The following is a 14,298-nucleotide window of genomic DNA, read 5'->3' as shown; positions in this document are numbered from 1 at the left end:
AATAGTAATAGGAGACAATTGAAAAGTGGGTGGTAGGGGAAGAGTTAAACGCAGTTCTCATACTATCTTCACTCAGCTTTGAAGCCAGCTAGCATCACATCGGCTGATGTTCTGAGGCCCCATGTCTGCTGCTGAGCAGCTAGTTCAACATCAAGGAAAACATTTTGTAGGGAATTTGTGCTTGACTATCATACCAAAAGCCAGAAGAAAAAGGAGATCACCATTTTTTCTAAGATGCTTGGAATCTCTTGCCATTAAATGAATAGTGCCCTAACAATTTGAACAGGTCCAGATTTCAACATTCATTTCCCGAGAACTTGTTCAAGAGCTGCAGGCACAGCTTAAATACCACTTAAAACAATCTGGACGGGTGGGCTGTGCCATCACTTTTCACAATCCTCCAATATGTATCACTTGGAGAATCTCTGCAAAACAGGAGTGACTAATCCTACTGTGCAGTTCTTTGCAAAATGATGACAGTGCCTCAGGGTCCCCAGATGTTAAGAAGTTCTGGCTGGTAAGTTTTTTGAAGGTGTGCATTTAAGTGAGTGATTTCAAGCTTGAATGCCTAAAGCTGGTCATTTTCATTTGTGTTTAGTTGCTTAAACACTATGCGTGATTCCCTCCCTTCTGCCCCCAAGCAGAAGTGAACTTCAGCACTCAACAGCAAATAGAAATATTCAGCCTATGCTGAAGAAGCGTAATAAGGATGAGTTCAGCTGTGTTATCACTTCCTTTTCTTCTTGATTCAATGATCTCAGGCAAGTCATCCAGAATCATGTTTCCATCCACACTCAATATACTTCAGCAGGGAAGTAACTGGAATATTTGAACTTACTCAAGATATAGCAAGGTTTCTATATTAGCTTTGTCATTCTACTAACTATAGTTACCTGTTTGGTTTTCAAAGGTTATGTCCAGGAACTGTTTCAAAAGGTGACTTCACTTGCAAGGGTAACACCTGTATTTCATGGTGTGTATCTCACCAGAACCACAAATGGAACCTGCAGGGTCAGGTTTTCCTGCTTATCCACACTTGCTCCCCAAAACACTGCCCCAGGGTTCAAGGGAGCCCTAGAAACAGGATCTGGAGGTCAGCAATTCTGTACAAATAAGTAACTTACACAGAGATCCTTGTGCAAGGATGGGAAAGCTTGCAAGCATACCCAAAGAAGCTGATCGGAATAGATTCAGGACAGAGGAAAGGAAGTACTTGTATACTCAGAGATGAACGTGGAATTCACTGCTAGAGGATGTCATGACTCATGATGACCGCTGTTATAGATAGCTTTAAAAAAGATAAATTCACAGAGGATAGATCCATCAGTTGCTAGTAGCCATGGTGACTATACAATGGTGACTAAAGAAAACTTCTAAGTTCTGAGGCAGTAATGATTAACAGCAGCAACAACAGCAATATTCACAGCAGGGTAGGAGGGAGGGGATGTGTGCCCGAACAGAAGAACTTAATGAGCAATGGTTACAGGCAAGTACAACCCTGTTTCATCTTCATTCTTCTGTGAAGTTCCACATTGGGACATTACCAAGCTACACACAAGGAGGAAGCAGGGTGAATCTCTCTAATAATAACTCACTAACATTAACCTTAATATTAAAAAGTAATAAATTTTGTATTAAAGTAGTATAGGCATATAGTAGTATATGTAAATGTATAGGCAAATGGAAGATGTGCCAACACAGCTATAAGAATTTTCAATGATTTAAAAGTGCACAGTGCTCTCTCTCTCTCTCTCTCTCTCTCTCTCTCTCTCTCTCTCTCTCTCTCTCTCATATGTATGGTCTTAACATCTATACTGTAATGTCTGACAAAGGTGCCTGATGATGATCAGGTAGCTATCTTGCAGATGTTTGGTATCGGAACACCTCACATAAAGGCTGAAGAGAGTGCCTGATGCCTGGTAGAGTGAGCCCTCAGGAACAAGGGACTCTGGACAGCAGTATGATGGTATGCCAGCTGAATAGTGGAAACAATCCATCTAGAAATGATTTGGGCTGAATCCCTTTTCCCTTTATTTGGGCCCCAAACACACAAATAAATGCAGATCTGTATGAAAGTCTTTTGTTCTGTATAAATTAAATGACAACACTCTTTTGACATCTAACAAGTGAAGTGCAATGATTAATAAAAATATCAATAATAAAGTATTCACCAAGGGCCCATTGTTGTCTCCTCCATAGCAGAGGCTGGTTAGACTCTTGTTAGAAATACAAGGAATAGTGTGGGTTGCCAGCACATCAATAGGGGTGCCTGACAAGTAGCCTGAGGTTTCTAATATGAGTTTCTCAAGCCACCCCTTTGGAAGTTTGTGAGTCTGGAGTAGAGATGGGCATGATCCGGAAAAAAAATGAACCATGTGTTTTGTGGTTCGTGAAATTTTATGAACCACAAACTTTCACGAACCTGCCCCGGTTCGCTAACCGGTTCGTTTGGTTTGTGAAAACGTCGAATCTAGGTCAGAAAATTATCACTTCCAGGTCAGCAAAAGGTTACTTCTGGGCCAGCAGAAGTTCACTTCCAGGTCAGCAGAAGGTCTGCAGGAAGTCCATCCCCTGTTGCCTAGGAAACTGATTGATTGGCACCAGGTTTCTGCAGTGACGAACCAAAAAATGAACCAAACGAACCAGCCTAAAGTTCATGGTGGTTCATCAGAAATGGGATCTGATGAACCACTGGTTCGCGAACCATGAACCAACCTGGTTCGTGCTTAATTTTAGTTCATATTTTGGTTTGTGCCCATCTCTAGTCTGGAGTTCTGGTGTTTATCAGCATCAGCTAAACCTGATTTGTTAAACTGGCAGGTTGGTGAAGATTAACAACTCACACCATTTTCTATGCCATTCAAGATAAACAAAGCAGAACTAGCCAAGTTTGGTGCAAGTGCAGAATTGCTAAAATGCTGGAAGCCAAAGCCGGCTGACCATTTAGAGAAACACATTTTTAAAATGTAGAAGATTTTCTTTTAATGATGCAGATCAGCCCTAAATAAACGCAATTTAACTCACATTCTGCTGTCTTCATTCTGGAATGGTTTGGGTGCCCTTCAAATAGTCCTCTGGAAAGCTGGGCAAATTTCAGGAAGTTGATGCTGGATTTCGCGTAATGATTTCTTTTTCCTTTGAGATTTTTAGATATACTAAAAAGTAAAACAAACAGCTTTCTCAAAAGGAAAAAAAAATGTTTCGGTTGCCTTTCCACAAAACTGCAGCAGAACAACAGTGGTCATATGCAACATGAAAACAAAGAAACCTTTCAAAACTAACCCATTGTGTATTTTTTCAAAAAAGCCACACAAAAGGCCAGTTTTGAAGGGGTTTCTATTATTATCGCTTTTGTGTTACCGAAGAGCACAAGTGTGATCTTCTGCATCATAGAAACAAAAAAAATATATAGAAATCCTTTCAAAACTAGCCTTTGTGTACCAAACTGCTAAAAAAATCTGTATCTTTGGGCACGTACGTGGCTAGCTTTGAAGGGCTTTCTATCTTCCTTTCTATGGTGCAGAAGATCGCAGATGTGCTTTTCTGCAACATAAAATTAATTTAAAAAATAGCTAAAGTCAGGTTTCCAGCTCACACAAGGTTCGTTTTCAAGGGATGCATTATTTTCACTTGCTGTGAATGCATTGCATTCCAGAAATACCGCTCCATGTAACTCTGGATTACTTTAACTATGATTAGTTTGTAAAATCAATATTCTGGATTAAAGTCTGTTTTGTCTCAACAAATGCTGTACTCATCAGAGCAGGTATCTCTGTAGCCAGGGAGTTTGTGGAGTTGTCGCTAGGGAATAAGCCAGGAGGTCTTTGTTCACACATCATATCCAACCATAGTTAAGACTAGGGTTGCCAGAGCCAGGTTGGGAAATTCCTGGAGATTTTGGGAACAGAGCCTGGAGAAGACAGGATTTGGGGAGGGGATGGACCTCAGCAGGGTATAATCCCATAAAATCCACCCTCCAAAGCAGCTGTTTTCTCCAGGGGAACAGATCTCTACAGCGTGGAGATCAACTGTAATTTCAGGAGATATCCAGCCACCACCTGGAGGCTGGCAACTCTAGTTAAGATTCACTATGGTTAATAAACCAACTTCAGACCATAGTTTTAGATTATAGGTTGGCAGTTCTCAACTAATCATAGTTAGCAGAGTAGCCAGAGATCAGACAATGACAACAACCAGAGTTAGTTTAACAAAACCATGGTTCCACATTATATTTGCACTGAGCCTATGAGTTCCACCACAGAAAATATTCCTTGTACTACTGTTCCCCAAATCTGAGGAGACATCTGGCATAAGAGGATTCTGTAAGTATCCCTAACATAAGGAAGATCAATATGTTTGCGTGTTAGGGTTCCAAACCTCCAGATGGGGCTTGTAGGGCCCCAGACTTACAACTGATCTCCAGATACAGAGATCAGTTTCCTTGGAGGGCAGATTCTACGGCACCACATCCTCACTGAACTGCCCCCCCAACTCCATCCTCCTCAGGCTCCACCCTCAGATCCCCAGGATTTCTTAAAATGGCATTAGCAATCTTAGGCTGTGTGTGAGTGTGTGCATTTGAACGCTCTAGCTGCAGTTCTAAATAGAGTTACACTCTTCCAAACCAATTGAAATCAATGAGCTCAGAAAGGGTGTAAATCTGATCAGAATTATACTGTGGAGTGCTTGCTGCTATATTTTGGATGAGAAATGCACTGTATGAATAAACAAGGAAGAATTATAATGTATCATTGGCCATTTTCACAAGTCGTTAACCCTCCACAAAATCACGGGACGATAGTGTCTTCATGGCACGATTTCCCATCATGATCCTGTTTCATGGAGCGATTTCTGACATCATCACGCCATGGAATGAAGTCATGATGGGAAATTGTGCCATGAAGACGCCATCGTTCCGTGAGTTTTGCATGATTTTGTGAAGGGTTATAGACATAAAATGGCCATTGTTTGGCAGTTGTTGCGAAAGTAAAGGTTCAGATTATTCATTTTCCTTCTTTCTGATTTCTACCCAAAGTGGTGAGCACTCTTCCATCTGGCATTTTCAAAACTCGCATTACAGGTTGCATCTACATGTCAATTTTATGTCCATTATCTCCTGAAATGTAGTGAAATGCAATCACCTCTCATGTGATGAAGATTTTGTTTTTTTAAAATATGTGATTTTTTGACTAGATATTTTGACCTTTTTTGTGGGACTCCTGGATGAAAACAAGATGGTTGAGAATTTTGAATAAGCTGTTCCACTTCTAATGTGGTAGATGTTCAAGAAGAGTCTGATGGCTTTCTAGAGCTGTAGGGAACAATGATACAAATGCCACCCATATGACATATTCTTTATGTTCTCTGTATAAGTAAATAAAGCTTATTAAAATGCCTGATTTCTACTCCCACTGTTTACTTTTCAGATGGTATCCATATTAAATTCACACAATTATGTATTTTTGAAAGTTAGCATATAAGGATTAATATTTATAACACTTAGCAGATATTTTTCAAGTTCAATGCATACCAATTGTTCAGAGTGAGAGTAACACAGTGTCATGAGCATATAAAAGAAATTTGGTGACTATATATATATTCTCGTAAGTATAGTAGTGGCTTCTAACTTCTTCCACAGGTGCATTTTGGAGACTGAATCAAACATTGTCTATAAGTGAATTAGTGCTGTATAAAGCTTGCCCTTTTTAAAGGGCAAATATTTCTCAGACAAATCCGAGAAGACTAACACAATATAGTGCAACATAGAGCAACCTTTTATGCCTACCTATGCATCTCCTATTATGTTCTAGCATACAGAGAGTGAGCGCTGATTGAGAGGAAACACTCAAGGGCACAATTCAGACAAAGGCCATTTCCACACGCATCGAATAATGCACTTTCAATGCACTTTCGCAATCCTTTAGAAGTTGATTTTTTGTTCCACACATGGAAAATCAGTTTCAAACGTTCACTAAAGAGTATTGAAAGTGGATTATCCAATGTGTGTGGAAGCAGCCAAGGTGTACCATTTGGGGCAGCCAAAGAAGACCCCACCATCCTTTTACATCATCAGAAAATCTACTTAGATCCAACGCTATGCATCACGGCTTGATTTTATAGCAAATCCCTTTGGAGGACTCAATAACCATCTTCAGAATGTAAGAAAATGATTTTGCCAGAAAACTGTGAGGAGAGTGGACACTGCCCTCAAGTCATACTTGACTTATAGAGACCCCTGGTGAGGTTTTCATGGAATGAGATTAATGGAGATGGCTTGCCATTGCCTGCCTCTGCAACCGTGGAGACCTCCCAACCAGCATCACTTCCATCTTATTTGGGTTCAATTTCAATTTGTTTCCTTTTAGCCATTTGACCACAAGCAATGACTACTGCATCACTGGGGGCGGGGGGTTGTTAAGTGTTGTGTCTGGTTAATTCCCCATCATAAATGCTTTTGTTTGGTTAATTCTTCATTATGTTAGCAGAGTTATCAAGAGGCAGCAAGCCCAGGTTTCTCCCTCCCCTCCACCCCTCAATTCCCATTATCATTTCCCTCAGTAGCAAAAGAAGTACCCTCCATGGGACGAGAACCCCATTTTATTTTAACCTTTGGTTTCTGGTCTGCACCCTACACATGCTCAAAGTACTTTCATTAAGGGAAGGGGTACAGACAAAGGTAGCCTTTTGGATAACAATCTTTCAGAACAATGTGACAGTGATGAACCTGATTAGTGCTATGCTAGACTGGTTTGAGCCCTTTCTGGAAATGAGCTTTCAAAAGATGCTGCTGGGAGAAATCTGCTTGCCAGGGCTTTTTTTTTCTGGGAAAAGATGTGGTGGAACTCAGTGGTGGAGCTCAAGACTGCACAATGGGTCAGCTGGAACAAGGGAGGAGTTCTTTAATGTTTAAATTGCCCTCGGCAAAAATGGTCACGTAGCCAGTGGCCCTGCCCCCTGATCTCCAGACAGAGGGGAGTTTAGATTGCCCTCTAAGTCACTTGGCATGGAGGGCAATCTAAACTCCCCTCTGTCTGGAGATCAGGGGTGGGGCCACCGGCCATGTGATCATTTTCAAGAGGTGCCAGAACTCTGTTCCATCATGTTCTGGCTGAAAAAAAAGCCTTGCTGCTTGCTGTCTGGGCCACTGGTCTATGGGGTACTATTATTTATTTATTTAAAACATTCCGATGTTTTCAGGAAGATTTTAATTTATTTATTTTATTTTTTTTAGAAAAATTTTTATTGGGTTAGGATCAATTATTTATACATTACAATCAATTCTCCCATTTTCCATTTCTAACCCCCTCCCTTCCCCCCCCTTTTTTGTTGACTTCCAACAGTTTTCCAACCCTTTGTCCCTTTTCCCTTACTCTTTTTAAATTCCTCTATCTAACAAATATATAATCTCCCATTTATTCTAAGCAATACATTCTTAACTATTTTTAATACTCTATACCCAAACTATGAGTCATTATTTCCATATTGGATAAACAGTTTATCCCATTTTCCATAATTCCAATTTCAAATATTTCTATAAATCATGAACCATATAAATCATACATTCATTTAAATCAAACAATTTGACTTATGCTCTATATGTTACTCATTCTATCTTCTTCTTTCTATTTTAGTTATATTTAATTACTTTAATATTTCTATTTCCCTTCGATAATAATTCTATATAACTATCATCACATAATCAATCAATTTGACTCATATATATCTTCAAATAAACATATTCAGTTTGGTACATTATACCAGTCTTACCAAAAAGAAAATATTATTAGTTAATCAATCCTTATAATTAGCCCTTATGGTTAATTATTTTCTATCGATATTCTGTTTATTAATCTGTATGTATCCATATATATGTCAATCTATTAATCTAACTGCTTAGAGATTCACGTTTGTCTCTTCTCCCCCCCCCCGGTAAAGTCACCCCCCTCTACATTTTATTATACTTCAGTAGTTCTTAAACTGCCACAGTTCTCCTCCCACCTCCCATTTCTTCTCCAAGTATTGTTTCAGCTTCTCCCAGTCTGTGTTAAACTGCCCTGAGTCCAGATTTCTCAGTTTTCTTGTCATCTTGTCCATTTCTGCCATGTACAGCAATTTGTAGATCCAATCTTCAATAGTTGGCACTTCTTGTACTTTCCATTTTTGCGCGTACAAAAGTCTGGCTGCTGCTGTCATGTAAAATATCAACGTCCTATGATGGGCTGGAATTCCCTCCATTCCCAGGTTTAGTAGCAGGAGTTCTGGGTTCTTATTAATTTGAAATTGTAAAATTTCACTCATTTCTCTTATTATTTCCCCCCAGTACCGCCTAGCTACCTCACACGACCACCACATATGATAGAGGGAGCCCTCATGCTTCCTACATTTCCAGCATTTATTAGAAGTATTCAAATTCCCTAGCGCAATCTTCTTTGGTGTCATGTACCAACGATAAATCATTTTGTAAATATTCTCTTTAATGCTAGTACATGTCGTTGTCTTCATTGTAGTCTTCCACAAGTATTCCCATGCCTCCATTGTTATTTCTTTATTAAAATTTATAGCCCATTTCACCATTTGTGTTTTTATTATCTCATCCTCAGTATACCATTTCAACAGTACTTGGTAAACCTTAGATATTCTTTTCTTGTCCTCTTTAAAAAGGGTCTGCTCTAGTTCCGAGTTCTCTATTCGTATACCTCCCTTTACAGAGTCCGAATTATATAAGTCTCTGATCTGTCTATACTGGAACCAGTCATAATAAGGTGATAGTTCCTCCTGCGTCTTCATTCTAAGTTTGGATGCTTCAGTTCTAGTTATTTCTTTGTAAGTTAAACATTGTTGCTCATTATCAACAGCTCTCGGATCTATCACCTCATATGGAACTACCCACAAAGGAGTTCCTTCTTGTAGATAAATTCTGTACTTCTTCCAGATTATATATAAACTTCTCCGTATATAATGATGCAGGAACATCGAGTTCACCTTTACTTTATCATGCCATAGGTATGCATGCCATCCAAATATTTTTTTATATCCCTCTAGGGCTAGTAATTTCTTGTTCTTTAGCGTCATCCACTCTTTCAACCACACTAGGCAGATTGCATCGTGGTAAAGTCTCAAGTTGGGCAGTTGCATTCCGCCTCTTTCTTTTGCGTCTTGTAAAACTTTCATTTTCACTCAAGGCTTCTTGCCTGCCCATACAAAATCTGATATTTTCCTCTCCCATTTTTCAAATTGTTTAGAGTCTCTGATGATTGGTATTGTCTGTAGCAAAAACATTACTCTTGGTAACACATTCATCTTAACTGCTGCAATCCTACCCAACCATGACAGATTCAACCTGTTCCATTTAATCAAGTCTCTCTCTATCTGAGTCCATAGTTTCTCATAATTGTTTTTAAATAGATCTATATTCTTTGCAATCAGTTCAATTCCCAAATATTTCACCTTACTTGTTACTTCACAGTCCGTTATTTCCATTAACAATTGTTGTTTCTGCTTAGTCATATTTTTGCATAGTATCTTTGACTTCTTTTTATTAATATAGAAACCTGCCAAATCTCCAAACTCCTTAATCTTATCTATCACTTTTGGCATGTTCTCCAATGGGTCCTCTACAATTAACATTATATCATCCGCAAATGCTCTGACCTTGTATGAATAGTCCTTTATTTTTATTCCTCGAATTTCTTCATCTTGTCGTATTTGTATCATCAGGATCTCCAATACTAAAATGAACAACAGTGGAGACAACGGGCAACCTTGTCTTGTTCCTTTACTTATAGTCAATTTCTTGGTCACTTCATCATTCACCACAATTGCTGCAGTCTGGTCTCTGTAGATTTCCTTAATTGCTCTGATGAATCTTTCTCCCAATTGTAGCTTTTCCATAGTGGCAAACATAAAGTCCCAGTTTAAATTGTCAAACGCCTTTTCAGCGTCAACAAAGAAGAAACCAACCTCTTTGTCACAACGCTTATCATAATATTCAATAGCATTAATCACTGTCCTTAAATTGTCTCTTATTTGTCTGTCTGGCAAAAAAACCTGCTTGTTCCTCCTCTATAACCTCCGAGAGCCACCCCTTCAGTCTCTCCGCCAATATCTTTGCTTAAATTTTATAGTCATTATTAAGTAACGATATAGGTCTGTAATTTTTCACGTTATTCAAGTCTTGGCCCTCCTTTGGGATCAATGATATGTTCGCTTCACTCCAGGTGTCTGGAATCCTTTGATCCCTTAGAACTCCATTGATCACCTCTTTTAGGAATGGTGCCAGTTCATTAGCCATTGTCTTATAAAATTTAGCCGTAAGTCCATCTGGCCCTGGCGCCTTTCCTCGATTTGCAGATTGTATTGCCTTACTTATTTCCTCCTCCGTTACTTCACTATTCAATTTATTTCTCCAAGCTTCCGAGATTTCTGGAAGTTTCGTTTTCTCCAAATATGACGCTATTGATTCTTTATTTACTTCTTTCTTATTGTACAGCTTAGCGTAGAATTTATAAAAGGCTCTACTAATGGTAGTCTGTTCCAAATACGTTTTGTTGTCTTCACAAATTTTATTTATTATTTTCTTTTCCCTTCTCTTCTTCAGTTGCCATGCCAGGTACTTCCCAGGTTTATTTGCACCTTCAAATGCTTTCTGATTCAGTCTTTTAAGGTTCCACTCCAATTCTTTATTACTCATTGCTGTTAGCTGTTCTTGAAGTATTTTAATTTCCTGGTATAATTTCTTTTTCCCTGGTCTCTTTTTTAGCTGTATTTCTTTGGCTTTTATTTTCTCCTCAATCTCTTGTCTTTTCTCCTCTTTCTTCTTTCTTACTCTACCATTTAAGTCCATTAGTATGCCCCTTATAACCGCCTTATAAGCATCCCAAACTTTGTCAGTTGGTACTTCTTTATTCACATTGTATTGTATGAAGAACTTTGTCTCTCTTCTGAATATCTCCATGTTCTCGCCTTCTTGTAGCAAGTCCTCATTTATTCTCCATGCTTTCCTTTTTCTCCTTTTCCCTAATTTCCACATAATTGGGTTGTGATCTGAGCCTACCATCGGCATTATTTCTACCTCCTTAGTCCATAACGCTAAGTCTTTTGAGGCCCAGATCATGTCAATTCTTGATAATGTAGAGTGCCTTGCAGAATAAAAAGTAAACTGTCTGCTTTTAGGATATTCTCTCCTCCATACATCTTCGAGAATCTCTTGTTGAATCAACTCAAAAAAGAGCTTTGGTAATAATCCTCTTTTCTTTTGTGCCGTTATTGTCTTTTTATCTAATTCCAAGTCTGTCACTCCATTGAAGTCTCCAGCAAGAATTATCTGATCATATGAAAGATCGTCTAAATGCTTCCTCAAATCCTCAAAGAAGCTTTCTTTTGCACCGTTAGGTGCATAAACTCCGACTACCAACACTCTCTTTAAGTTCCAAGTACATTCCACTGCTACAAATCTGGCTTCCACATCTTTCATTACAAATTTTGGCTGTAGCTCCTCTTTTACATACAACACCAGTCCTCTTTTCTTCTTGCTTGAGGCCGCTACAAATTCCTTGCCCAATTTTCCCAATTTTAAATATTTTACATCCTGCTTTCGAATATGAGTCTCTTGCAAGCAAACAATGTCACATTTTTGTTTTAATAGCCAGTGGAAGATATTTTTCCTCTTATTCGGTGAGTTTAGTCCATTCACATTCCAAGATAATACTTTACACTCCATACTCATAATCTTGTTGGTAAGTCTTTTTCATTGTCCCTTATAAATCGCTCCATCTCCCGCTCAGATCTAATGCGCTTTTTGGCACCTCCAAATTCAAAGGACAAACCTTCTGGAAGCTCCCATCTGTACCTGATTTTCATATCCTTCAACATCTGGATTAGCGCTTTGTATTTTTTCCGATCTAGTAACACTGATCTGGGTAATTCCTTCATTATGATAATTGTCTTGCCATCGATCTCCAATGGATCTTGAAACTGTTTAGTCACAATCTTCTCTTTCATGTTTCGTGTTGTAAATTGCACAATCACATCTCTTGGTACTTTCCTCTGGGTTGCAATTCTCGAATTCACGCGATATGCCACATCAAGGATAGCCACAACTTCCTCCTCCTCCTTCCCCAGGTATTCACTGGGCTGAGCTAACACCTCAGTCATCTGTTCTTGCGCTGTCTTTCCTTCTATCTCCGGCAGACCGCGAAATCTGAGCTGCTTCTCCATGTGTCTACTTTCCGCAACCGCCATCCTTCCCCTCATCAGTCTCATCTCTGTTTGTTGCGTGTCTGCTAAGTTCTCCATCGCTCCTTCTACTGTTTTAACTCTCTGCTGCGTTCCTTGTAGTTCATTTTGTATTGTTTCCATGCCTTTCTTCACTTCCGACAGCTCCGATTTTACTTCTGACAGCTCCGATTTTACTGTCTGTTTAACCTCTTTGATCAGCTCCAATTTCATGTCTTTAAATTCTTTTATCACCTCTAAAAGTTTTTTATCCAGATTTTCTATTGCCGATTGCCACTCTTTTTTCGACATCTGGGGCTTGCTTTAGCTCGCTCCCACGAGTCCGCTCTCTTCCTTAACTCCGTGGCGTTAAATTTAGTACCTTTTTTATTTCAAATGTCCCGGTCTTCTTGCATAAATTAGTTTTTAAAGAGTCCAAAATGTCGGGCGTCTTTTCTCTATGGTCTCTCTATGATTTTGTAATCCAAAATGGCCTACTTCCTTTTCCGCTGAAGCCGTGACCCTTCTCCTTTCCAAAATGGTGATTCCCTTCTTCCTGCCCTCCAGCAAGGGCCGCTTCTCTCCAGCCACTCTATTGTTATTACGCACTTCCTGTCTCCCGTCTTCCCACAGCAGATCTCGCGATGGTGTCTTTTTCTCACAGCTCCATAACCACAGGTATTCAAAACAATAGTCCAATTTCTTTAATAACTTCTTTAAACTTAATCTCTTTTCAAATACAACTCTTGCCGAATCTTCCCCTCCTTTTCATTAATCTGTTGCAGTTTAAAAATCTACTTTTTTTTCTCTCTGTTTTTATCAATCTGTCCCGTATCGGAAGATAGTGATCTTTACCTTCTCCTTCACTTTTCTCGGGTTGTAATCGCTGTTTCAATTTTAACTTCTCCTCTCCACTTCTTCCCCCAATCGAAGCTTGGGTATGTAGGTCTTATGCCAGCCGAATTGGCCCCAAAACTGCCGCAGAGATTGTAGCCGACCCGTCGCAGGGTGGGACCTCAAGGATCGGGAGGGGACCCGTTGCGCAGAGCCCCCCTCGTCCGAGATCTAGCTCACCCTAGGGTCTTGAGCATTCTTTGCCTGCTCTCCGCCTGAGAGCAGTCGGCAGCGGGCTATTTTCACCCCGCCGGCCGCTTAAAACGGCAGTCCGGTCAGCTCCGCAACTGGAGCTGCTTCAGACCTCCATGAATCCCAAACCGGAAGTCCTCAGGAAGATTTTAATTTAGATTGTTTTTGTTCTTTTATTATTGTATGTTGATTAGTTGTTTTATTCTTGTTTGTTTTATAGTACGTGTGTAATTGTATTTAGGTTTGTTTTTAATTATATAAACTATAATAATAACATTCGATTTATATACTGCCCTTCAGGACAACATCATGCCCACTCAGAGCAGTTTACAAAGTATGTCATTATTACCCCCACAACAAAACATCCTGTGAGGTGGGTGGGGCTGAGAGACCTCCAGAGAACTGTGAGTAGCCCATAGAAAATGGTGGAAAGCATGCTTGCCCACAGGGAATAATGCATGTAATTTCAGCTAGTATTTTTCCATTATGTACACCTCTATTGCCTAAGTTTGGAGCCAACATAGAATTAGGATAATCAGTGATACTTATTGGTGGTGATGGTGGCAAAGAAAAGCAGATTATCAAGATGATGATGGTGATGATGATGATGATATTGCTCTGACTGCAATATCATTTTTGACAATTTTGCCTCTGCAAGGTATCACTAGGTTACACCCCAGTTCCATTAGGCTCTACCTCATATATTTAAGGTACAACCTCTTATCTCCTAGGCTCTTCCCCAAAGGTCTCTGCAGCTGAGCAGAAAGGAGGAAGCAAGATAAAAGAAGACTGGTGCACAGTCAAGTGAGGTGTGGGGCTGTACATTTATATGGCTATATTTTCATACATGTTGGGCATTTGGGTATCAAAGTAACATGCTTTATTAGTATCCCCACCCCCCTCTTTTTAGAAAACTTTGAGAAATGCCTCATGTCCATAGAAATTCTTCTAGAGACAGCAGGAGTTGCTAAAATAGATTAAATTAATGTGCCAAGCTCA

The sequence above is a fragment of the Eublepharis macularius genome, chromosome 7 (assembly GCF_028583425.1).
Source record: "Eublepharis macularius isolate TG4126 chromosome 7, MPM_Emac_v1.0, whole genome shotgun sequence".
NCBI classification, from domain to species: domain Eukaryota; kingdom Metazoa; phylum Chordata; class Lepidosauria; order Squamata; family Eublepharidae; genus Eublepharis; species Eublepharis macularius.
Note: the sequence above shows the minus strand (reverse complement) of the source record.